At 46.9% G+C, this 22,587-nt stretch overlaps 1 long non-coding RNA gene across 1 annotated transcript in view; it reads left to right on the forward strand.

Moving 5' to 3' along the window:
* LOC106782833 (uncharacterized) overlaps positions 1 to 22,587 on the forward strand; it is a 112,486-nt gene that overhangs the window by 43,304 nt on the left and 46,595 nt on the right. Inside the window, exon 3 of the long non-coding RNA XR_011422972.1 lies at positions 7,469 to 7,714. This is a non-coding gene — a long non-coding RNA (uncharacterized lncRNA). The remainder of the gene's footprint in view (positions 1 to 7,468; positions 7,715 to 22,587) is intronic.

The raw sequence follows: 22,587 nt of genomic DNA on the forward strand, positions 1-22,587 counted from the left end.
GGGAACAGATCTGGATAAAAATGACAAGCATTTTCATTGTCATACATTTCCTAGACGTTTAAAAACATTTGCAAGAGCCATCCTGTGGTGTGCTGGCACTGAGTGGGGCCTAGCAAGGGAGCAAGGGAGGTGGAGGGAGAGAGAAGCCAGGGAAAGATGTTTCCAGGCTGAGAAGCCAGGGATGGAGTCGCCGGCTGGGCTCGAGGCCGGGAAGACTTCACACTTCGAAGCAGAGTGTGGGTGGAGTCCATGCGAGGAGACAGAGGCAGAGAACAGGATAATCTCGCCAGCAGATGAGGCAAACAGGGGTTCAGAGGCGAACACGGAAGGGTCTGATTTGAGTCCAGCAGATGATGCACTGGGACGGCCAGCTGTCTGCCCTCCTGCCTAGCTGCCAGGTACCAGTGTAATTGGGAGCAAGGCCTGCCTCTCTCAGGCCCGCTTGTCAAATAAAAACCAAATCGTTCTTTTGGGTTGCTTGTTGATTTTGAAAAGCAAGTCTTCAGAGGAGGGTTGTGAATAAATCATCAATGAATATGGGATTTTCCATTTTTCAAGACAGTAGTTCGAACCAAGTGAAGTTGCCAATTCTTCTCTGCTTTGGACCTACAAAAAGATTGGTTTATATGCCACAATCATCAAACTACACATACACAGATGCACGCATGCACATAAGCATGTATTCCCATGCACAGATCGACTTTTGTTACCTGGGGTTGGCAAATTGGCTCAGAATGACCAGCCCTGTCACAGGCAACTGCTGCTGCTGACAGCGTGACAGAATGTCTCCCGGAGTTTTCCTTGGAATTTTAAATTGAATTGAACAAGTTTGCACAATATCTCTGCTTACTCAGTGCTGCCTTCTTCCGGAGAAAGTGCTTTGCTTCTGGTTTCTCCAAGAGACCTCACAGCCTTGGTGGAACATACCCCTCAGCCTGTCCCAGCGAGTCAGGGAGAGTCCTGCTGGGGTCAAGTTCTCTTTGCTGCAAAGCCTGCGGTAGTTTTGGAAATGTCAGCCACACCCTGAATTGTTGTGTGTATTGCTGTTGTCAACTTGTATATTAGCTGTAACTGTCTGGGGCTGCCTGATCCTTCTGCTTGTCAAAAGGCCTCCTGGATTCTGTGCTTTTCAACCATTGTCCTATGCCTGTGACCCTGTGACCTCCTGAGATGTTCACATGTGAGAAGGAAAACAGAAGGAGACTAGATGTCCCTGAGAATGTGGGCAGCATGTGGAAACCCCACCCAGGATGGTAAAGTAGGTTCAAGGCCTGTGCCAGTTAAAACAGCAGGTGGCACAAAGTTTCAGTGAGACTGAAAGTAGATGACCTGGAAAAGTCCAGAAACCTGGGGAGGAGAGTGTTTGGCCTATGAGTATTCATGTGGAATGCAGTCTGTTGTGATGGGGTGATATCTTCTTTAACTGTCCTAACATAGATCCTTTATTTGCTAGCAATGTGACCTTAGGCAAGTTACTCAGACCCTCTGAGCCTCAGTTTTCTCTTCTGTAAAATGGGGAGAATAACTCTTACCTCATGGGGTGGCAGTAAGCATCTGACGAAGAAAGATGAGAAAGGTAAACTGTGAAAGCTGCATGTAAATGTCACATGAGCTGAACAGTGAGAATTCCCTTCGTGGAGGGCAGTTGAGGCAGGGAAGAGGTAGTTTCTCTGAGACTTTGAGAATCAGACCATCAGAGAACGAACCCACTAGCCTACGAGGAAGAATGGACTGCAGTTCTGGGGGAGTGGACAGGAAGGGAGCTAGGTTGCTAGGGAACCAGACTGAGTCTTGCTGGGATGAAGTATGCGATGCAGGATGCCAGATGTTCATGATCAATTTGGACTCTTCTGAGCTGCCAGTGACTGAGGGTTCCCCCTGCACTGCCAGAACCATTGTGTGGCTTCAGCCTGCTATTCTCTCAGGGCTCTAGAAACATAGAGGACCCAGGAGTATCTCCCTTATAGACTATTCTTCAAGGGCTTAGAGACAGTATGTTGTCGTGTAGTGTTTTCCAAGCATCAATGGCCATACAACGCTTTAGACATCATAATGTAGCAATGTACAGCAACAGCAGTTTGAGCATAAATGTTCAATAATCAGCATTGAAATCTTGAATATACACGGAAATTACAGGACAAAGTACCTTCCATAACCTGTGATTTTCTAAGAGATGCTTCTGCTAGGAGCTCCATGGTACCTGGTACTTACCCATCACAGCACTTGGCCTCCTTGCAAAGACAGAATCTTAAATAAAAGTGATGGAACACAACCCAAAGTAGCTTAAGCCAAAAAATGAAGAGAATTTCTTGGCTCAGTTACTGGAAACATCAGTGCGGCAGCTAATTTTAAGGCTCTGTGTCTCTCTCTCCTTCTCTCAGTTTCTTGGACCTGTTATCTCCACTGACGGCAAGATGGCCATCAGCATTCCATACTTGCATCCTACCAGTGGCTTAGCAACACCAGCGGAAAGACAGGGTCTTTCGGGATAGCAATGGCAGAAAAGTTCCAGGGAGACTCTGATGGGCTTGTCTGTGGTCTCATGGCTATTCCTGAACCAATCATTGTGGCCAGGAGGATGGGGTTTCCTGGTTGACCTTTTGGAAAGAGTGGGTGGAATCGGCCTCCTTTCTGTCTCACAGAGAAGGCATTCCCTGTTGGAAAGGGGAGTTCTACTGCTGGAAGAAAGGGAGGAGTAGGGTGCTGGAGGACAAAAACAATGAGCCCCTCCTGCAGTACTTTAATGCCACAGCTCGTGAATTGTCTACTGCTAGCTCTCCCAGGCAAGGACTGTGTCTGTCTCACTCACCACAGTGCCCTCAGCATAGCACTTGGCACAGAGTCAATGCTTAATACATGTTTGTTGAATTGATGGACAAATGAACAAATGAATGAGATACTTCAGCAAGTTAAGTTGGTAAATTCTGCATCTTTAATGAGACTTCCTTTTATTCGTAGGTATAACATATGGTTTCTTTTTTTTAGAAAATTGAGATGAAATTTATGTAACATAAAATTAATCATCTGAAAATGTACAATTCAGTGGTATCTAGTACATTCCCAATGTTGTGCAACCAGCACCTATATCAAGTTCTAAAACATTTTCGTCACCCTGAAAGAAAACCCCTTAACTATTAAAGCTGTCACTCCATTAACCATGCTCCCCACCTCCCGCCTCCCCACCCCTGGGCGGTCCTTGGCAACCACCAATCTGCTTTCTGTCTCTATGGATTAACCTATTCTGGATATTTCATATAACATATTGTTTCTTAATGAAAATAACAAGTTTGTGGGGTATTTTTCTTAAATTTACCAAACAAACTGAAGAAAAATAATTACTTCTCAAATTTGGTGACAAAGTACTCAAAGCAGCTTGAGCCAGTTTAATGGAGAAAAAAGGGATTACCAATCCGCCTGAGTTCCTTCCAGAAGTCAAGCCCAGTCAGAGGGTCTGGTACCAGGGTCTGAAGACTTGCCAGAACTCTGTCTTTTGTCTCTACTTCTTTCCACCCATCAGTTGCTTCTTTCTCTGCTCAGATGGGTTTTTTTCTGCTTTTTGGAGCATGTGGCAGAAGATGCCCTCTCCCTAAATGACAGCTTAATATCCCTTCTGTTCCTGCCGCATTCAGAGGTTCTGGATCCACTTCCTAATTTCTAGGAGAGGGAATGGATTGGTCTAGCCTGGACCAGGTGTCCTTCCCCAGTCCCACCAACTACTGAGGGTCTTGGAGCAAGGCCATCTGATGAAAGAGCTCTATGGAGGGCAGAGGGTGACATGGACCCAAGCCAGCAGGGAGAGGACCAGCAGCTACTCAAAGGCTGGGGCTTCTCATCTGGAGACCTGCCTGTGGCTCGTAAGCCAAAGGGCTGCTCTGGCCTCCTGGAGCATGGCTGTAATTGATTTTGCTTTAGAGGATTTCATGACCCTTCCTGAGATAATAAAAAGGACTAACATAAAATTCTCCCAAACAAAATCAATTGCTTTCCTTTTCCCACCCGCATCCAGAGGCAGTCTGCCGTTCCTCTGAGTGAGCAGACTCCTGAAGCGTGCAGCCAGGGCTCGGGGGAGGCCGGCTGCCTGGTCTGGAGGGCGTCCGTGCAGTGTGAGGCAGGTTTTAGCGGGCAATCTGAATTACAGTGTTCTGAGTCGCACGTCCCTCCTGGACCTTGCCCTAGATCTTGGTCCAGGAGGTTTTCGACTCCTCCTGACAGAAGACTTTGAAGTCAGCTGGCTTCCTAGTGCCAGAGGAGGAGAAGGTGTGCATCTGGGGCTTAAGCATGGTGGTGACAGGTTAAAGGTGGGGATTCCCAGCTACTCGGCTCATAAAAGGCATCTTCTGGGCAGTGGTTAGGAGAAGGGCCCCGGTGTCTTCAGGTGGGCAGTAAGCATCGAACTGCTGCGGGCTCCACTGACAGCTAGGCAGAAAGAGTTCTTCGCTGCAAGAGCAAGGGCCACACGCTCAGGAGCCTACCTGGAACTGTAGTTCCAAAATCCAGGTGAGCTCCGGGTTCCAGACCAACCCAACTGAGCGCCCCTGTAGACTCCCCAGGTTGAGGAAGGAGAATGAGCATGCACTTTGGAGCCAGGCAAAACTATGTTTGGATTCTGGCTCTGCTTCTTATGAGTCGTGTGACCTTAGACAACTCAGCCTCAGCTTCCTCGTCTATAGAATAGGGCTAATAATGTACATCTTCTGTTCTATGGATGTAAGGATCATATAAGGCACAGAGCTTAGCTTGGCAGTACAAAGGAGCTATGCTCACCCTCTGTTGAATATGTGATTGCACAGTCAGTTAGAAACAACACCCACTGCTTTGGTTTATCCGGGATCTCTCTTTATCCGTGTCCAAGCTCATACCTTAAATTGCTGCTTCTCTCTGGGCAAGGGGCTTCAACTCTTTTGTCCTCAGTTTTCTCATCTGTAAAATGAGGTTGTTAGATAAGATCATCTTTAAGGTCCCTCCTGGCAGGGAAGGATAGGCACATGGGGTCTTCTGGGAGAGAAGCATGAGTGCCCCAAAGCCTAGTCAAGGCTGATCACTTACAAGACTGCCAGAAACCGAGGGTGCCTCCCTTGGAATCCAGTGATCTGGAAAGACTTAAGGAGAGAGAGTGCTTTCTCAATGTGTGTGGAGGAGAGAGGCGGGCTGCCATTTGACATTCCAGATTTTGTGCTTTGCTAATATAGCTTGAAGTTACCAGTCCAGGAAGGCTTGTGAATTACAAATAGCTTTTCAATACGAAATGCCATTTGAGTATGATATCAAAGATGACTCATTCATACTGGCAATTTACAACGAGTAGAGGGAATTATCTTTTTATAAGGACTTTTCCATGTAGTTTCGGAGCAGAAAATCCAACGTTGTGGAAGATAGTTGACCCAAGGAGCCCAGAGCCACAGTATCACCATGATAATGGCCATTTCTATGGACATCCATGAATCCTTGTTTGCAGTACTCAAGAAATGGGTTTGGGCATTATTCGGGAACCAATTTATTTGTTCCCTCCCTCATACAGCTCAGCCCAGAGTAATCATGAAACATGTCAGCCATTTTTCCCGGGATCGCAGGCTGACTTCGGGCCTCTCGGAATGGACTGTGTGTGGTGATGGACCCATATGTATGCTGACTGACAGGTACTTCTCCTGGGTGTGCTGGGCGAGGAGGCCACACCTTGTAGGGGAGAGGACACTGGAGTTAGAGACAGAAACTGCCAGTCTTAGTCCTGGCGCGTCTCCTTTACTTTGTGGTTTTGTACCAGTTGTTTCATCTGCCTGAGCTTCAGCTTCTTGTCTGTAACATAGAGAGAGACCCCTGTGCTCCCTCCCTCCCAGGTGAGGTTGTCAGGAGGGGGCGTGAGATAACACATGTTGAAAATGCTTTGCACACTGTAAAGCTCTATCATCTCTCTATCTATCCATCCGATCTATCTATATCTATCATCCATCTATCTGTCTATCATCTATCTATCTATCTGATATTCTGCTTATTGCAACCACTGTTGCTAGTTGATTATTATAGCTCCTTGTCAGTGAAGATACCCTCAGTCTTTGGGGTAAAAGGGGATTCTGGGAGGACTTGGGGGGGCTCTAGGGGGACGTGGTTTACTTTGTTACCCCCTTTATCCATGGTCCCCCAGCTAGGAAGGGTGGCTCAGTCTTTGACCTTGCCTACACCCACGCCAATGCAAATTCCCCAGTGTTTTTGAACTCTGCTCTGTGGAACCTTAAATCATTCAGGGATTCTGCACATGTCTGATGGTCACTGTTGTAGACGCTGGGGATGCAGCAGTGGTCTTCTTACTTAATGCCCCAATGATGGCTCTTGTACCAACTGGTGGGATTGGAATCCTCATCCACCTCTGGCTGAGGGTATCCTTGGTTACCTTGTTTGTCCCCAAATACAAACATCTAGAAATGCCCATACACATCATGCTGAGGAAGCCTCCAGACCTCTAGGGCTGCATGGGGCTCCTCTCCTTCTCCCCTTTCTGGGGTTTGGTGATCTACTGGAGAGCGTTCGCTCAAATATGCTGCTCTAAGTTCCTTAGCCGGGCAACCCGGGGAGACAGCAGGGCGCCTGCAGGATGCTTGTCCTTGCCAAGTGCAGGAGTAATTAATGTGGCAAGAGGAGGGAGGGGAGCAACGTGGATTTCATCACTTGGCAGCTTCGCCTCTGGAGAATATGGTGTGGTTTGGGAAATAACCCTTTAGGCTCACTGTAGCATTTTTCTTTGAATAAATGACAAACATCCATCATGTAATACATCCCTTGCAACATTTCAGCCTGTCACCAATGACCTTATTGGAAAGAACATTTGATTTAAGATTTAAACCTTTCACGACAACCTCTCTTAGCTTGGATACATATATTTGAAATAAAATTAATGTGGTTTTTGCCTGCGGTCAAGCAGTAAATCCACGACTTTTCTGGGTTTAAGAATTAGCAATCTTCTTTCTTCCCCCCTCTGCAATTCTTTAAAACAAATGTGCTTAAATATCAGCCCCCACCAGCTCCTGGAAATATAGTGGGATGACTTCATCCATTTTTGACCAACTGATGGTATATTCTCTGAGGTGTCAAAAGAATTATTATCTTATTTTAGGAGTCAAGGTTGGAGCAGCAAGTGTCTGTTATTCTCTCTGATAGCTGTACATCAGATTCTTAACTGATGTCCCCGTGGCTGAGGAAATGATTTAAGTCTGGAGAAAAGACAATGAATATTGTAGGGGCATCTGACAGCTTCCGTAAAGCTGAAGAAATGTTGTTGCTTCTGTGAGAAGTTTTACTTTAAAATGTATCCATCTGCAACACCTTAGTCCAAACGTTTTTAACCTGTGATAGGACAGATGTGGCCCTGACCTTGGGATCCTTCTCTTAGGATGTTCAAGTGTGCACACCAGTTTTTCCTGAACTAGGCCAATTGATGGGGGATTGGCACACGAATGCAGCATTTTTCTGCTTTTAGGAAACTGCAGCCTCTTCTGAGTCCCGACCAGCTCCTTGAGGAGGTCTCTGGCACCAGAGGGCAGTGGCCAGTGACGCATCTTCCCTGAGGAAGGAACTGAGTCCCTTACTGAAATGGGATTGAAATGGGGAAAGTGCCTACGCTTGCACCACAACGTGCCAGGTTCTGCACCAGGCAGTGTTGCAGGTGAACGAGACAGACGTGGTCTCCGAGCCCATGGTGGTGACGTCCAGCGGGGGAAAACAGGTAAGTCAAGAGGCAATTACTAGAACGTTGATAAACGCTGAGAGAGGGAAGCACGGGGCCCTGTGAGAATATATGGCTGGGGGAACTTACTAGTCGGGGGTGCCTGGAGGCCCTCCTGAGGGAGGTGACATTTATGCTGAGGCCTGTGTTTGTCACAGTGGAAGCGTGGAACATAGGCCATGAAGCAGGGCTGGCTTCTGCTCACCCCACCTTACAGAGATTGTCATGAAGATTCTACTCCAGCTAACTCTTCTTCCTGGGGCACGGCCAGAATTACCCTGACCCCCACGAACCTTTCTGAAAAATTTATCACCCACACTTCCTCTTCCATTAGGCTGGGGTCCCTAACCCACAGGGGGCCCTATTTCTTCTTTGTGCACAGATCCCTGGTGGGGTGGTCTCATTGACTCTTCAGCTTTCCCAGAGAGGCCTGAATTCCAGGGGGCCCTCCATTTAGCCTTTCAGACTGGGGCCCTCAACCCACATGGAGAAAGAGTGCATACCTGAGGCTCAGACTGGTTTGAGAGTCAGGTTATGGGACATAGAAAAGACCAGCACAAGCTCACCAGGGGCCTGGGTTGGCCCCGAGCAGAGCGTTGGGGAGTAATGGGTCAGGACTGGGCCTGTGGACTGGCTGGACCTGAGAGATATGGTCAGGGCCACACAGCGCCAAATGCCTGGCAGGATGAGCTCGTTTAGGGTACAGAGCTCAAACTGGGTGGTCCTTGGTGGTGAGGCTTGCTGGGTTTGGGGTGTGGTGCCTCTTCTGTGTAATGGAGAACGGGCCCAGCTTCTCAGCATTCTCAGGAAACTTCTTCCTGAGTTAGCCCTGAGCTCCTTTGCAGGCAGACCATAAAGGGCCCCGGGCTTGCACCCTACTACCTGGGGGAATCTGCCCAGGGACCCTCCCAAAGGGGCTCTCTGCCTTGAAGCCTACCCTTGCTTTCCATTCTGCTTGGGCTCTGCTCCTGCCCCCATCCATCTGGCTCTTCCCTGGATTTCCAGTCACACTCTTGTCCTGCAAACTGCACTAGGCCCCCAGCTCTGAATCCAGCCCATTCCCATGCACAGCCCCTCATGCTGAGACTCCAGCCCCGTCCTGAGCATGGGGTCCTTGCTCTGGAAAGCTTGGGACAGGCTCCTGGGCACCCCTCCTGTCCCTCTCAGGGCAGGCCTGGGGCCCTGAGAGAAACCAATTGGTGGCAAGAGTTCCAGGTGAAAGGCAGCTGCTGTGGACACCCAGACTGCAGTAGAGATTGGTGTGTAGACGGTGGGAGGAGCTGGGCCGCCAGAGGGTGCTGTGGCGGAGGAAGGAGCTGGGAGCGAAGCTCGGGCCCAGGGAGGGGGGATGCACAGGGGAGCTGAGAGGAGTGACCCCTGCCCTCCCCAGTTCCTTCCAAGATTGGGTGGTGGCCCGGGGCAGGGAGGAGAACAGATCCCTGCACCCGAGACCCTGTAGCTCCAACTGAGGAGAGCGTTGGAGGCGTCAACCCCTGACCTTCCCTCACATGAGCTCCTCCATATCTGCTCTCCTCAGCAACACCATTTGCTTTGCTTATGTCAGAAGCTGGGAGTCTCCTTGCCATCCCTCTCCGTCTCCTTCCACAACCAGTCCACCACTCTTCCCCCAAAACATCCGGAACCTGTTCACATCTCTCCAGCCGAGCTGCCTCCAGGTTGGGTCACTCCTGGGTCAGGCTTTTCATTGCTAGCTTTTCTTTTTTGCTTTCCTGAGAGACTCCTCAGTCTAAGTTAGGGGCCACAGTTATATTCTCTTATACCATTCCATTCCGTCCTTTTCCTTCATTGTGCTTCCATGATTTGCAATAATATACTAATTGGAGTGATGGTTGTCTGTCTTACCTACTTGTCTGCACACTCTGTGAGGAAAGGGAGTAGGGATGTTTTGTCCAATATCCTTGAACAGGGCCTGGCACCCAGTAGACACCAATATTTGTCGAATGACAGACTGACTTACGGAATGATACTCTACCATCCAATATGGTAGCCCATAACCTCATGTGGCTGTTTAAATTTAAATTAATTAAAATTAAATAAAGTTAAAAATTCAGTTCCTCAGACACTCTGGACACATTTCCAGTGCTCAATAGCCACTTCCGGCTAATGGCTACTGCATCGGACAGCACAGAACATTTCCACCATGGCAGAAAGTTCTATTGGGCTGTGCTGTTAGCAAGTGTGAATATCAGTCCCTTCATTCAGGTGGTTAAGAAATATAATTTTTCTATGACTGAATTTGATTTTTATTTCAGGCTCCTATTCTGCTGGGTAAGGGACATTCGCTAGTTTATTGGGGGTCCCTCTCCCATTTCCTGGGGTGGGACAAATTCTAGGAGGCTTATGCAATGCCAGGGTCTCTGGTGGGGACTGGTGGCATCCGCGCTGTCATTCCTGAGGTGTCCTCCTCCTCATCTGGGCATTCGTCCATGAAGGACAAACAGCGCTGAAAGCTTTGTAATGAAAAAGAGCAACCCTAGCCTCCCCCTCTCCCTCCTCCACTCCTTCTCATTCCCCAGAGGCATCCCTTTCCATTTTTTAAAAGCTATTTCTCCAGGTTCATAAATAATGTGTGTGTATGGCTCTCTTTTGATTTGTCTACTCTAGACATTCTCTACTTAGTTCCTATTACGGTGGATGAGAAGTTTTTGCTTTTATTCACCTCCTTAAACTCGCCCATCCTTTCCATTTAGTTATAGTACAGTTTTTTGACAATAAAAAGCATTTCATTATTATAACTCTACCACTATTGTTCATTGTTGAATGCACCATGATCCTATGTTCTTTCTAGAACAACCTTTTTAAAAAGTTAATAATTGTGACATTTTATTTGTTTTCTTTGCATTTCTGGCTAAACCTCCTCATAACCTGCAGTAATTCTGTGAAACTTTTTCTTGGTACAAATTTCCACAGTCAAGATTTTTTTCCTCTGGGAGACATTCCTCTCGGAGTCCTCCGTCCTCCTGCCCCGGCCACTGAATGGCCATCATCCTGGGCTCCCCTTACTTCTTGCCTGTGTTGGAAACTCCGTTTCCTAAACCCCGTAGCTCTGTTTTCCGAGATTTAGTCCTTCGTGTTGGCCGAGTACAGCTTCTGTCCATTTTTTAAGACAGGAGAGTGTGGAGGTAAAGTTTTTGAGCCTATGAATGTCTGAAAGTATCTTTATTCCAGCCTCACATTTGATTGATAGTTTAGTCAGGGCAAGAATTTTAGGCTGAAAGTAATTTTCGGTCAGAATGTAAGGTCTTGCTTCATTATCTTCTACCTTCTAGTGCCGCTGTTGAGAAGTCCTAAACTAGTCCATAACGCTAGTGATAGAGAGAAAGAGAGAGAGAGACAGAGACACAGAGAGAGAGAGAGAGAGAGAGACCCAGATGGAAACTGCAGCGTGTCTTTTGTACCCTAATCTTGGAAGTGACTTACCATCGCTTCTGCTGCGTTCTATTGGCCACGCAGACTGACCCTGGTGCAGTGTGGGAGGAAACAATGCAAATGTGTGAATAGCAGGAGAGGGGGATCATTGGCTCCATTTTAGAGGTTAGCTCTAACATGGTCTGTTTGTTCTCTGTACAGGTTTTCAAGAAGTCCCCCATTTTCAGTGCCCCACCTTTCAGCGTATCCTTTGCCTTCAATCTTTTTGCCTTCATGAGGGTCTGAGCGGAGGAACGGGTTCATTTCTCGTGATCTCTTACTCTGGGCATTCAGCTTTGACCTTTCTCTTATTGGGTCATTTTTCATTCCTCTATTCTTCTCCATTTCTATAGGTCATGGTTTTATTTTACAGATAACTTGTAGCCTCATTAATATGGAGTTTCTGTGTCTGTGACTTGCTCTCCTTGTTATTTTGGGATGATTTTTGAGAAGGGAAGGCAGTAGGAAGAGTTTTGCTTTACCATTTTGGAATCTGAAGTCTTCCCAGGAAATCTGCAGCTAGTCAGTCCAGCTTTGCTCTCCTTCCTGGATCTTCTATGCCCCCAATCCACTCAGGACTTATGGTTTTCAGTTCACAAGCCAGGAATGACTCCCTTATTCTTTGTATTTTGCTATGTGATACCTTTCCTAAGATGGTTAGCATAGAACGGATGCTCAGATTTGTGGACAGAGAAGGACAAAGAATAAAGGAAATGTATGGAGTTGGGACATCTGGTAATTTATCAAAATGTTACTCTGCTACAATAACTAAAGATTAGAAAAATTAAAGATCAGGAATGCTGGAAGCAGCGGGGAGGAGCTGGGCATGAGTCACGAGGTGTGCTTTCAAATTTAAAACGGTAACCATAAGAAAACACCAACCCGAATGCTAGAAACCAAGAAGAAGGGACCTTGGCAGGTTATTAGAGGACTCCAAGAAACCTTAGCACCCAGCATTTGATGACTCACTCGACTTCTAGCTAAAGAGATCATCTTTTCAGTCCCTCACTTTAAAAATGGGGAAACTGAGGTCCGAGAAGGGAAGGGACTTGACCAAGGTCACTGAGTCAGTTAAGAGCGGAGGTGGAATCTGAACTTTGGTGCTTTTATCATTGCACCATGAACCCTTCTATATTTTTATGACATCCCTCCTTTCTTATCATTTGTGCAACGTTTTTGACAATTATCTAGCCACCTCTTTATTTCCAAAGATCAAGAACATAATTTTTACTGAGGTCCAGATGGCCTTTTCTCTGTGATCAGTCTTGATAACGGCACTTCTGTGCAGGGAATGAGTACAGAAGTTCAGGAAGCAGTTTAAAGGTAAGCAGTCATCTGTCGGCAGGACTTCATAGAGCTTGTAGCCTATTTGCGTACATTGTGACTCTTCAAGGAGGCTTAGTCTGCTGGGGCTTCCATAACAAGACACCTCAGACTGGGTGGCTTCAAGAGCAGACGTGGATTTTCTTTCAGTTCCTGAGGGGAAGTCTGAGATCAAGGTGTCAGCAGTGTTGGTTTCTCCTGAGACCTCTCTGTGTGCCCAAATTTCCCTTTTTTATGAGGATACCAGTCGGATTGCATTAGGGCCCACTCTAAAGGCCTCATTTTAAGTTAATGACCTGTTCAAATCCCCATCTCCAAATAAAGTCACATTATGAGGCACTGAGGGTTAATGCTTCAACATATGAATTTTGGGGAGGGGGGCACAATTTAGCTCATAACAGTGAGTGTTTCCCCGTCTTAGTGGCTGGTGGAATCCTTTGCAGTGTTGAGAAATTTGTTTTTTAGAGAACAGTCATCAGGAAATGATGCTCTGGGGAAACAAAGTAAACAGACCACAGCTGAGATGAGGCATGAGCCGCTCCAGTGTCCATAGTTTGCGATGACTCATCTCATGATGAGAACCAGGAGTGTATCTTGGGGGTGTCTAGGGCAAGAGATGGAGCTGGCTGAAAAGAACAGTTTTTTGTTTTTTAAACAATATGAGATGGCACATAGAATGAAAGGAAGGGCTCCAGGGACAGAGCCTCTGTTTCTTTGTCTCTTGGTGTCTCTTTCATCTTTACCTCTCTCTGCTTGGTTTCATTTAATTTCATTCCCTTTTCCTGGAGAGGGGTTTTTTTCACGACCCTCAAAGCTAGAGATATTCCTTGTCAGCTCCAGTGTAAAAAGACTCCCATGGCCCCAGCTTGGGTCACATTTGTGGAGAGATTTTTGGTTCTTTTATTGGCCAAAGAATATGGGGCAAATAAAGATAACATCCAGTGCAGAGAAGTACATAGAGCCTTATCATGTTGCAGTCATACTGAAGGAAGGACACAGTGGTCCAGCCCCAGGGCATGCAGAGCTGTTGGGGCAGAGAAGTGTCTTCCAGCCTCTATATTGGATGAGTCAGGGTTTGCTCTGTGTTCTTTTAGGTGATGGTCCATCAGGTGTAGGCACAAGAGGAGACACAGGAGAGGCTCAGGAAAACAAAGTTTATTATATTCACAGGTCCCAGAAACAGGTGGCATGCCATGCAGGGCTACATGGGGAAGCACCAGTGTCAGTCGGGGGCAGAAGGGCAGGAGCAAGGGGAGAGCCAAGGTGTTTACTGGAGTTTCCCTGGGAAAGGCAAGGCAGGACAAGGAAAACTGTTTAGGATTGACTAGTTTAATAATTTTGGAGGGCTTCAGGCTGTTGAAGTGGTCCCTAGTTGCCTGTATCTGGCCCTGGGATGATTAAGGCAGAGGAATATTGCCTCTTGGGGTGTACGGGTCAGATAGAGGAGGTATGGAGCTGGATGTGTTAGTTTACATATAAAGACATGCTCCTGGCTGAGTCCTTTGCTGTCTCTAAGAACTGGCTAGCCCCAGGAGAGAGAGTCTTTCTCCATCTGGAAAGGTTTTTAAGATGCCGAAACATCCTAATATACAGAAAATAAAATTATTAACAGTACAAGGTTCAATCAGAGAAGCAGAACCCAAGGAGATACACACATAGTTGTAGGATTAGACCTTTCTCGATTATGCAAGTCAGTTACACAGTCTCTGCTAGGCTGTTGTCTGTGTTTGAAGTCCCTGCTGGAGCTTGTCATTCTCAGGTAGGCTGTAAGGAAGGGAAGATGGATTTAAAGTGGGAGAGTCAAGACAAGCTGACACCATGAGCATGAGTAAGAACCCATGAGGACAGACTAGAACCCGTGTCAGTTCTCACTGCCTCCAACCTTGATGCTGAGGCATCCTGTGGGACAAGCAGGAGCCCTTCCTCACAGAGCTAAACACATGCAGGCCCTGGAGTGGGAGAAGCTGAAGGAGGGCCCGGGGGGAGGGGCAGTTGCAGGCCCCACAGCTGCCCCGGTGCCAATGAGGTGAGTCACCAGATAAGCATCAACCTGCTGAGTTGCGAAAGAGGCTGGTGACCCTGCCCTAACCTGCCAAGTGTGAAAACACAGCGTGGCTGCTCCTTCCCTTTCTCCCCATCTTCCACGAGAGTCTCTCTGCTGCTTCACGTTAACTGGAAGCACACAGGGAAGGACATTTTGGGAAACTGAGCTCAGCCTAGATAAGCTGACACATCACCAAGACACCACCTTTGTCCGGTTGGAGCACCAGATGGGAGGACTTGCTGAGGATGTTTGTGTGTGTGTGTGTTTGTGCGTCCATATGAAGCAGGGCAGCAGCTGTGGAAGGAATGGGTGCTCAGAGCAGAGGAAAGAGCTGCGAAGAATTTTCACAGGGTGGAGGGAGCTATTCTGAGGGCTGAGCTGTGGGAGACTCATTCTTTCTGCTCATCTCCCCACTGCCTATGACATTAGTTCCTGTGAGGAGTGTGGAGACCATGGAAACCAGCATTCCTTTCTTTTAGTTTTTCTTACTTTAAAAGTCCAAATTCTCCCATGAAGCTGAAGGACTGGAAGTCTAGAACATTGGGCTCAGGCTGGAGACACCCAACGCCTCTGTTGTACACTGAGGAAAAAGAAGGTTGCACACGCTTACACACCAATGTCCTGTGACTTTTCAATAGTAAGGCCAGTCAAGGGTCAGCATCTTCAAACAGATTTTAATGGTCTCATTAAGGAGTTGTAATGGTTGTTGTATTGTGGCTGGTCTGTTTGGGTTAGTTAGTTTGGGTACACAATTTTGAGCTTAGAACTGAGGGTAGGCACCAGTAAGAGAGAAAATAAAGAGGACTATGAATTTCTGGGTAACAGGTCAAAAACATTTTAGGTGCCAAAAAGTGGCTCATGACAGAGGATCTCTGGCTGAGCCATAGCCTTCAACACTTCCTTTAGGGGTTTCTGCCTTCAGAATCCCCCCGGATCCCACCATGCTCAATGGCTCCTAATTTAGAGAACAGCAATGCCCATCTTTCTTTGTGTTAAAGGGTAATTGTCCTCCACTATTCTTCCATTCAACAGTTTTCTGAGAGTTGATTCTGTTCCCAGCTCTGTGGGAGGTCCTGGGAATACAGGCTTAGCCTTGGGAACACGTGGTCAAATGAGTGAGGGGGGACAAAGTCTAGTGGTTCTGTTCAATGGGGTTTAGAGCAATTATTAGCCTTCCTTTTGGTCCCCATTGCCATTTTTAGACCATTACTCATCCATCCTCATGAAAAAACCTTTCTCCTTTGAGGTTATCATCATCTCGCCAATAAGGCTTTAGAGAGGAGGCACCAAGGTGGTGGGGCCTTGAAGGAGGGGCAGTTCTTCAGGCTGAAAGAGCTGAGGGAGAGGCTAAAGAAGGGCATTGGAGGCAGAGCAAAGAGCAGGTTAAATATATCCTTAGAATTTTAGGCTTTTGGGTACCGTTCTCAGTTTCCCTTAGTTTCCAGTGAGATTACCCTCCTGGCTGCAGAAAAATGTCCCATTACCCACCCCCCAGGAGAATATCTGCTAGTCTCAGCTTTCTCAATCTACTTTGCAGAGTAAAGTCTCCTTGTAGCACTGTTTCGAGGAAATTTAGTCCTTGAAGTCAACAGAAAAAGAAATCAATGGACTGCAGGGGACCATTTAGCATTGAGACTGATTTTAAGTGGGAAAGGTACAAGGATAAATGCCTGTGTGCAAATTGTGGTTCTTTTCTACAATTGTGTTTGCATAAATGGCTCATGGCCAAAGATTTCCCTTAGGAGAAGTTTGAGTCATTTTTTTTTTCTTCACCAGTCCCAGAGGAAGTATAATTGCCATGAAGTTTGTAGGCTCACTTAAGAGTTTAACCCATTTACCAAAGCAGGTCCTAAATGCAAACAACAACAACGTGGGTTCATATTTTTTGAGTTGTATGGTGGTTGATCACCCATAATTTCAGAAACACTGATTCGGTATGCAAGAGAAGAAGCCTTTGATTAGGTTTAAATGGACATCTTGAATAGAGTCTGAAATGCGAAAAGAAAGCAGCCCTGCCCTTTGATTCTGCAAAAATAAAACCAATTTGCTTTGAAAAAACTTATCTCCATTTCTTTCTCTTTTCATATTTGCAAGTTAAATAGGATTAAATCCCAATCAGCCATTCATTGTACACTTGCCAAATATATAGACTTAGACTTGGCTGGGAGTCAGGGCTCCTCACGGCCAAGTTGAGTGTCAGGTGCTTTGATTTATCGGGAACGTCAGGAACTGCTTGTGGTATCATCTTTTCCTGCTCAGAAAATGTGTCTTTTTCTTTTTCCCTCATAATTTAGAACTCCATCTCTCACAACTATAGACAGCATATAACTTTTGAGAATGCAGAGCATGGCTAAAGATATTGGAATGCATAACACAGGGCAACATAAAAGGAATACATCAATTCAAAGTATCTAAAATCAATGGCCACTCACAAAGTTCTGTTTTATTTTTTGATATTCATTTTAACTTCCATTTCAATTTTGAGACCCCATAGAATGAGTATTTCATGGTTTCTTCTTACTACCACGGAGAAGATTTTTTGAAAACTAAGAATCTGCTTTGTGGTGGCCAAGCTCCAGTAATAAACACAGTCCTTTCCTAACTCAGTCACCTGGGGACTGAGATGTCAGAGTAGATAACTGTTCAAGAGAGGAAATGAGATTTCATCAGCTACCCTGTCGCCTCCAGAGCACAGTCAGATGGTCTTTATTGGATGGAAGTAAAAACGGCTCTTTATTTATTTTTGGCTAAAATAAGACCAGGACTTTTATGCTGAGGGTTTGGTAAAGGGAAGCGCAAGGGGTAAATGTCTGTGTATAGCCCGCTCACTGTACCCAGAACTTGTTCTCTGTATTCATAACCTGTGACTGCCCTAAAGGGACAGCTTAAAATTCAAAGCACGCAGATCTTTGGCTGTTTGATTTCAGACACCAAATTGGACTCGGGCTGATAAACACATGCCGCACGCATGCCCCCCCCACCCCCGCCCCGCCTCCGTGTTCCGTTTCGCTGGGCTCAGCAGAGAGGCCGAGCCCTGTCAGATCCCTGCTTTCCTCCCTGCTCTGCAGGAGTTTCATTGTTCCAATCGAGAGTCTCCTGAACTACCTCCGTTTCTCCTGTGTGTTTGAAACCGAAGTCTAGAGGGGCCCGGATGAGAGCAAGCTCGCACTTATTTCGCTTCCTTTCCATGGGCTGGAGGGATGGGGGGAGATTTACTGACACAGTGATGTTCCCACCTCCCTTTTGGGAGAACAGCCATGTGGTCATAAGGCCCACGAGATCTTAGTGACAAATGACACTATCGATGCCGCCAGGGCATGATGACTCCATCCCCCACGATTCTGGGGTGTGGTGTGGCTGAGGGCTTTCATTGACCAGACTCTTTCACTTTCTCTTCCTTTCTTCTAATTCTTGGCTTGTTGAGGTCAAGACTCAACTCTGTATTTCCTTAAATGGGCAAATTTTGAATTAATCATTGAAAGCTCAGACACAGGCCTTAGGTTACTTGTCTTTCTGGGCAATGATGGTCTTACAGCTAAGTCTCAGGACTTTCCTAAAAGGATGACACTGTCATCCACGTCCTTTGGGGGAAATGAACACCTTTGCTTCTAGGGGCAGAGCAGCTGGCAGCATTAGATTCTGGACCTGTTGGTGTCTTTTCCTCTACTGGGCTGACGGCTGTAGGGCAAGGAAGTGGGAATTTGTGATTAGCAGTTCACGGAGTTCTCATTCTTCATGATTAGGTGGTTCATTATTAATGATTCTTCGGTACTCCAAGCACTAATAAAACTAATGATTACTTTTGAATATCAGCAAAAGACTTGCTGTGTCCCTTTTAGAGAGAGGAGGTTATCAAGCACATATGTTTTCCAGTGAGTGTCCAGCCTAGATTGCCTCTTTTGTACCTGCTCTCTCCCCCTAGGTGTGGACCTCTAAGAGCCTGGGTCCATGCTATGTGATCTCAGCCCCTCAACTACACACAGCTGACTGAGCCAAGGCTGGACACCTGACTCAGGGAGACTGTATGGACCAAGTATTTGGGTCCTCCCCAAATTCATGTGTTGAAACCCTCCCCCATAATGTGATGGTACTAGGAGCTAGAGGTTGGGAGGTAATTAGGGTTAGCTGAGGTCACAAGCGTGGAGCCCTCATGAATGGGATTGGTGCCCATATAAGAGTCATGAGAGAGCTCGCTTCTTGTCTCTCTTTCCCCCATGTGAGGTTACAATGAGTAGTCAGCAGTCTATAACCAGGAAGAGGGTTCACACCAGAACCCAACAATGCTGGCATCCCGATCTTGGACTTCCAGTTTCCAGAGTGAGAGAAATAAAGTCCTCTTGTAATAAGCCACCTGGTCCATGGTACTTTGCTATGGCAGCCCAAACGAAGACAGGGATCTATGATGCGTTGAGCCAATCTATTATTTCTATTGGTAAATGGCATCAAAGGCCATAGAGACTGGCTGGATGAGATGGTATTGGGCAAGGGAAAGTCACACAATATTGGGACCAGAGTTGGTGCCAAGGCCAGCCAGACCTGTGGGCAAGCTGAGGGTGTGGGGGGAGACTCCAGAACCTTGCCCAGAAGCTGGTCTTTGGAGAACATGAGCAGACGGAAGCAGAGCTACGGGAGCACACGGTCCAGAGGAAGAGTTGTGGGGTCACCCTCCGTCCACTGTGGCCCGGTTTTCTGTCCTTGGATGCTCAGCTGCTTGTTGGTGTCCTACAGTGACTTTATCCAATTTGAGTGGATTTCTCTTCCTTGCAAGCAAACAACCCCTGACCAGATGAGTGGCCTCTGAGGGCCAGAGGTGACTCATCACAGGGCCAGGAATAGTCGGAGTCTCAGTGTGGAGACAGGCAGCTCCCAGGTGGGTCAGGGCCTTGGAGCCAGAGCGCCCTATGTATGCCAGGCAGGGCATGCTGCACAAGGGTCCCTGGGGGACAAGTGTCCTGTGGGGAGCAGGGAAGAGAAAAAGGCGGAACGTTACCGAGGGCCTGTTGGGTCCTGGGCACTGTGTTAGGTGCTTTACAAATGTGTCTTTTTTTGTCTTTTGGTGGTTGTGGTTGGCTGAATAATTGCCCCCGAAATATGTCCACATCCTGATCCCCAGAACATTTCAGTGTAATTTTATATGGCAAAAGGAACTTTGCAGATGTGATTAAGCTAAGAATCTTGAGATGGAGATTATCCTGGATTATCCAGATGGGTTTAATGTAATCAAGTGTCCTTAGAAGAGGGAGGCAGGAGAGTCAGAGAGAAGGCAATGTGATGCACAAGACACTGGAGTGATACACTTTGCAGATGGACGAAGGGGCCACAAGCCAAGGAATACAGGCGGCCACTAAAAGCTGAACAAAGCAAGGAAATGGACCCTCCCCTCAGAACTCCCAGAAGGAACCAGTCCTGCTGACACCTTGACTTTAGCTCAGTGAATTGGAGTTCCGACTTCTGACCTCCAAACTGTGAGAGAGTTAATCTGAGTGGTTTAAGCCATTAAATTTGTGGCAATTTGTTACAGCAGAAATAGGACACTAATACAGTAGTATTCTTATAATCCCCACTTTTATAAACAAGGAAGCTCAGAGAGGTTGAATAACTTGCCCAAGGACACACAGCTAGCAAGAGATGAAAGAAAGCTTTGGTCCCAATGTCAGACCTCCAGCCTCTGCATTTCCCATGATCTGATTTGCTGCCTGAGGAATCTTCTTTCCTAAGCACGTCTTTGAACACGTCAAAGGCTGGATCTGTGTCTGTCAGGTTAATGCAGGAGCCGGGGTGGCCTGGAGCCTGTGGGAAAATTTCACCTTGTTATTTATTGCAGAAGAAAGTGGCATTTCTCCCACTTCGGAGTAAGTTATTTAATCACTACGTATGGAAAATGAGGGAAGAAGAAATCTTCTCGTTTCCAAAGCGAAGCCAGGTTTTAAGGAGGAAATACGGCAATGTTTTAGTTTCATTTTCCCCGGCTGCACCATGCGTCTCGGCTCAGGGTCACTCCTGCTCCGTTGAAAGGAATGAATATTTATTGACTTCCCATGAACATAAAGACAATGGTTCCCATTCGTAAGCACTTACTATGTGCCAGGCACTGTGCGAGGCAATTTACAAGTAATCCTCAAACTGAGCCTGCAAAGTACGTGTTACTCTGCTCATCTCATCAATCGGGAAGCAAGGGCTAGGATAAATGAAGGCATTTTGCCCAACAACTGGTCAGCTAGGACTCAGACCTAGGCTTTTCCGAATCTGAAGTGTTTGTTATTTCTAGAAGTGATAGAACGTTTTTCTCTGGGCATTTTATTGCCTGTTTCTATACATCCTGCAGGTCTCAGCTCTGATGGCACTTCCTTCAGGCAGACTTCCCTTGTACGCAGGGTCCTCCTTAGTGCTGGGTGCTCATCCACTCAGTGCCATCTTCTCGCTGTGTTGTAATTGTCGGCTCCTGTCTGTGTCCCCACTATTCCACAGACCCCTGAGGGCAAAGCCTTGGTCTTCTTCACCATTGCATACCAACTGCCCTGTACAGAGCAGGCGCTCAATAATTGCTTGCTGAATATATAAATGAATGAATGCCATACACTCACACAAATGCTGTCACTGAAGATTATTATAAACCTTAGATGCCATTTGGGGGAGGCACTGTAATTTGCAAGGTGCATTCAGATATTATCACTTAAAAAATATAGATCTCATGAAGGGGGATACAAATGAGTGATTATGATGACTTTATCGGAACAACGTTTTGGTGTTCAGCTATATCTTAAAAGGCTTGTTTTACCACATGCAAGAAAATTCCCCCAAATCATCAAATTGGTTTCCTTAATGCTGACATTCCCTACAGATTGGCACAGAAGGGCTATAAAGACATTGGTTGGTTCCCAGAATGTCTTTGGACTTTTATTTTCAAAGCATCCATTAGCATGTGTTCATCGCATTCACTCATTCCATTTCTGGCTCAAAATTTATTCCTCTGGGTCCACTTGAATGCAAGTCTCTTAAGGGCAGGGCTCCATCTTGTTCACTGCCATGTGCCCCTGGCACCTAGGACAGTGCCTGGCTCGTGGGAGGCTGTCAGTTAATATTTAGTGATTAATTTATGTGTGCCTCCTAGTCACTATAGTGAAAGGATAGAGCAGGGAGGGCACATGCAGGAGCTGTGGGTGGGGAGGTAGGAACCTGCAGGTGTCTCGCTCCCTAACACAATGGGTACTGCTAACCCAGTTTGCCTGCTATCCCTGGCCCACCAAGCTAGGCAGAATCATCCACACTCCGTGCCTTATACTCCTTTATACCTCCCAAACAAGCCCTGAATTTCAGAGAATATTCTAGGCAATCACTCAAGTGCCTCATTACTCACTTTTGCCCTGACCTTCTCTCCTTTTCATTTTGTCTCCTGTCCCACATTCCTCAACATGGCCACAGCTCTAGTCTTCAGCTTTGATCCTGGCTCATGGTCTTTCCTTGGAGCCAGAGCGCCTGGGTGTGAATTTGAGCTTCACTCACTGTCTAGCTGTGTGGCCTTGGGCATATTCCTTAACCCCTCTGCTTCTGAGATTCCTGGCTGGTAAACTGAAGATAATAGCCATGCCCCTCAGAAAGCTGGTGGGAGGATTAGCTGAGCTAATATGTGTGAAGTGCTTAGACCAACGCCTAACATGCAGTAAGCACTAAATCTCTAATTGCTGTTATTATTTTTATCATGCTGTCCTTCTTGGGCTCTCAACGGGCCATCAGAGCAAGGCAGACGGAGCCTCGGCACAGGATGGAACCCTTGGTAATGCCCATGACTTCTGCAGCAGTGTGGTTATGTAGACTGTTGCCAGGCAGACAGTCTTTCCCTCAACTGACCTAGAGAAACCCCCCAAGTCCAGAGGGTGAGAGCTGTTTCTGTGCTGCTCCATCCAGTTACCTCTGAGTCTACATGGAGCTCTCGTTGCTGGATGCCTGGGGGACTCTGCTCTCTCTGACCACTTCCTACTCTGGGATCTCTTGGTCTTTTCAGCCTCTCACTTCTCCCCGCAGAATCCTGGCTCTATCCTGGAGGGTCTCACCATAGCACCGACCCTGGGTACTCAGG

Source organism: Equus caballus, chromosome 11 (assembly GCF_041296265.1).
Source record: "Equus caballus isolate H_3958 breed thoroughbred chromosome 11, TB-T2T, whole genome shotgun sequence".
Taxonomy (NCBI): Eukaryota; Metazoa; Chordata; class Mammalia; order Perissodactyla; family Equidae; genus Equus; species Equus caballus.